Here is a 4,772-nt window from a genome sequence, read left to right on the forward strand (position 1 = left end):
GCGCTCTAAGAGCCGGATGGGGACATTTGTTGATGCCGGACCGATGGCTGAGGCCTCCGCAGATGAAGGGTGAGACATGACAGACAGATGGACACGCAGACACACACACACACACACACACACACACACACAAACACACACACACACACAGACACATGCATGTCTGGGTATTTTTTCACATTTGAAATATACAGTACCAGTCAAAAGTTTGGACACACCTACTACTTTTCTTTATTTTTACTATTTTCTACATTGTAGAATAATAGTGAAGACATCAAAACTATGAAATAACACATATGGAATAGTGTAGCAACCAAAAAATTTATAAACAAATCAAAATATATTTTATATTTGAGATTCTTCAAAGTAGACACCCTTTGCCTTTATGACAGCTTTGCACACTCTTGGCATTCTCTCAACCAGCTTCACCTGAAATGCTTTTCCAATACTCTTGAAGGAGTTCCCACATATGCTGAGCACTTGTTGGCTGCTTTTCCTTCACTCTGCGGTCCGACTCATCCCAAACCATCTCAATTTGGTTGGGATCGGGAGATTGTGGAGGCCAGGTCATCTGATGCAGCACTACATCAATCTGCTTCTTGGTCAAATAGCCCTTACACAGCCTGAAGGTGTGTTGGGTCATTGTCCTGTTGAAAAACAAATGCTAGTCCCACTAAGCCCAAACCAGATGGGATGGCGTATTGCTGCAGAATGCTGTGGTAGCCATTCTGGTTAAGTGTGCCTTGAATTCTAAATAAATCACAGACAGTGTCACCAGCAAAGCACCCCCACACCATCACACCTCCTCCTCCACGCTTCACGGTGGGAACTACACATGCGGAGATCATCCGTTCACCCACACTGTGTCTCACAAAGACACGGCGGTTGGAATAAAACATCTCAAATTTGGACTCCAGACCAAAGGACAAATTTCCATTGGTCTAATGCCCAAGCAAGTCTCTTCTTCTTATTGGTGTCCTTTAGTAGTGGTTTCTTAGCAGCAATTCGACCATGAAGGACTGATTAACACAGTATCCTGTGAACAGTTGATGTTGAGATGTGTCTGTTACTTGAACTCTGTGAAGCATTTATTTGGGCTGCAATTTCTGAGACTAGTAACTCTAATGAACTTATCCTCTGCAGCAGAGGTAACTCTGGGTCTTCCTTTCCTGTGGCGGTCCTCATGAGAGCCAGTTTCATCATAGCGCTTGATGGTTTTTGCGACTGCACTTGAAGAAACGTTCAAAGTTCTTGAAATGTTCCGAATAGACTGACCTTCATGTCTTAAAGTAATGATGGACTGTCGTTTCTCTTTGCTTATTTGAGCTGTTCTTGCCATAATATGGACTTGGTCTTTTACCAAATAGGGCTATCTTCTGTATACCACCCCTACCTTGTCACAACACAACTGATTGGCTCAAACGCATTAAGAAGGAAAGCAATTCCACAAATTAACTTTTAACAAGGCACACCTGCTAATTGAAATGCATTCCAGGTGACTACCTCATGAAGCTGGTTGAGAGAATGCCAAGAGTGTGCAAAGCTGTCATCAAGGCAAAGGGTGTCTACTTTGAAGAATATCACATTTAAAATATATTTTGATTTGTTTAATGCTTTTTTTGGTTACTACATGATTCCATATGTGTTATTTCATAGTTTTGATGTCTTCACTACTATTGTACAATGTAGAAAATAGTTTTAAAAATAAAGAAAAACCCTTGAATGAGAAGGTGTGTCCAAACTTTTGACTGGTAGTGTACATGTACATTTTAGTTTCACAGTGTATCCTGGGGAATCCCTTTGGTTGTGAATGTATTCAGCTGATGATGTCTAGCTAATAACCAGCCACTCAGTGGCACTCCAGAGTAATGGAATGATTTGGATTGCAGCCTGCTTGTACGTATGCTGCTATGCTCCTGCCTGCTTCTCTCTCACTCAGTTCAATTAAGGTTTTTGATAGTCTCTGCTGGGACCAGGTGAATGCTAATGATATCATTTGGAGTCAGTGGCACTGGCAGACTACCCTGCTTTGTGTTGCTACTACTGTGACCTTCTCATGATAACATTTAGCTATTTTGAACATAGAGGATAATAGAAGAGGACGAACCCAGCAGTAAATTAAATTATAAGGCAACAGTGAGAATATAGAATATAGAGAATATAGGCTAACTGTCGATGGAGAAAATGAAACAAGATAAGCACTGAAGCATATAAAATCTTTCTCCCCCCCAAAAAGAAGGAAAAAGTATCACAACCAGTTCAGTACAAAGGACCAATATGGATGTCCTGTCTCCTAAGTCGATTAGAACAGTACTATAAGTACCCAAATGTACTGAAGAGAAGGAGACCTCTATCCCTTGTCAAAACCAAGAAATCAAGTTGCTCCGGATGCTGTTGCCTTGGTAACCAAGAGACCCCTGATTTCATTCATTGTCTGAGTCTGATTCTGTTATTCACCAACCTTGCAGGGCATGCATGTCTGATCCAGTTAGACTCACTCCCACACGCTTCCACACACGTGGGCATGCATGTACAGGCACGCACACACACATATATCTCACAAACAAAAATTGTTTTATCATGAGCTAGGCCATCTTTCCTAACACTCCCACTATTCTGTTGCAGGACATCCTCAGACATGCCAGACATCTTGTCCAGACGGAAGTTCAAGCAGACCCTCCCTGAGCCAGACCTCCCGTAAATTGGTTTTAGAGCAGCCAAATAGAACACCTCTCATGCACACCTATTCAGACTTGAGTTCACCTTCAAATGGACTTCACAAGTTGGTGAATCAGATGTTTACTTAGTTCAACAATACAATTCAAAAGCTACATAGTGTGTCTTCTCCTAACTATACAGAGGAATACATATTTTCTTCCAAAATGTCTCATTTTATTACCAATATTATTCTTATCCTATATTTATACTAGCGATGCCTATAGGTCAGATAAAAGAGCACCCACAACAATAACCATTGGTTGAGAGAGAGAGAGAGAGAGAGAGAGAGAGAGAGAGAGAGAGAGAGAGAGAGAGAGAGAGAGAGAGAGAGAGAGAGAGAGAGAGAGAGAGAGAGAGAAGCATAAGGCAAAGAGGTATCAACCAAGGATAATCAAGTAGTGGATAGTAACAGCTCAGCTCATCGCACACGATAATGAAATAATCCCAGCACACAGACCAAGAAGGCTGTTTTCTAATATTGAATTGTAACTGGTGAAAAATATACTCTGATTTCATTATATATCCCACCAGGGGCAAGTCTGGTGTTTTTAGATAAAAGTCAAGCTATGTCAGATCAAATCCAGACAGAAACTATTATTTTACCAGGCAACCTAAATTATACATTCGATAAGATTGACAGACGTCGCAATAAAAAAGGCAAATTCAAGGAACCTCCAAAGAGGCTGAACATTTTCATCTATACAAATAATTTACAGGACACCTGGAGATTACTACTCCCAACTACAAAAGACTACTCCTTTTTTTCTCAAAGTAAGAATAGCTATTCAAGAATTGATATATATATATACAGTTGAAGTCTGAAGTTTACATACACTTATGTAGGAGTCATTAAAACTCGTTTTTCAACCACTCCACAAATTTCTTGTTAACAAACTATAGTTTTGGCAAGTCTGTTAGGACATCTACTTTGTGCATGACACAAGTACATTTTTCCAACAATTGTTTACAGACAGATTATTTCACTTATAATTCACTGTATCACAATTCCAGTGGGTCAGAAGTTTACATACACTAAGTTGACGGTGCCTTTAAACAGCTTGGAAAATTCCAGAAAATGATGTAATGGCTTTAGAAGCTTCTGATAAGCTAATTGACATCATTTGAGTCAATTGGAGGTGTACCTGTGGATGTATTTCAAGGCCTACCTTCAAACTCAGTGCCTCTTTGCTTGATATCATGGGAAAATCAAAAGAAATCAGCCAAGACCTCAGATATTTTTTTTTTGTAGACCTCCACAAGTCTGGTTCATCCTTGGGAGCAATTTTCAAACGCCTGAAGGTACCACGGTCAACTGTACAAACGATAGTACGCAAGTATAAACACCATGGGACCACGCAGCCGTCATACCTCTCAGGAAGGAGACGCGTTCTGTCTGAACGTACTTTGGTGCGAAAAGTGCAAATCAATCCCAGAACAACAGCAAAGGACCTTGTGAAGATGCTGGAGGAAACAGGTACAAAGTAATCTATATCCACAGTAAAACAAGTCCTATATCGACATAACCTGAAAGGCCACTCAGCAAGGAAGAAGCCACTGCTCCAAAACCGCCATAAAAAAGCCAGACTACGGTTTGCAACTGCACATGAGGACAAAGATCTTACTTTTTGGAGAAATGTCCTCTGGTCTGATGAAACAAAAATCGATCTGTTTGGCCATAATGACCATCGTTATGTTTGGAGGAAAAAGGGGGTCGTTTGCAAGCCGAAGAACACCATCCCAACCGTGAAGCACAGGGGTGGCAGAATCATGTTGTGGAGGTGCTTTGCTGCAGGAGGTACTGGTGCACTTCACAAAATAGATGGCATCTTGAGGAAGGAAAATTATGTGGATATATTGAAGCAACATCTCAAGAAATCAGTCAGGAAGTTAAAGCTTGGTCGCAAATGTGTCTTCCAAATGGACAATGACCCCAAGCATACTTCCAAAGTTGTGGCAAAATGGCTTAAGGACAACAAAGTCAAGGTATTGGAGTGGCCATCACAAAGCCCTGACCTCAATCCTATAGAAAATGTGTGGGCAGAACTGAAAAAGCG

Source organism: Coregonus clupeaformis, chromosome 21 (assembly GCF_020615455.1).
Source record: "Coregonus clupeaformis isolate EN_2021a chromosome 21, ASM2061545v1, whole genome shotgun sequence".
Taxonomy (NCBI): Eukaryota; Metazoa; Chordata; class Actinopteri; order Salmoniformes; family Salmonidae; genus Coregonus; species Coregonus clupeaformis.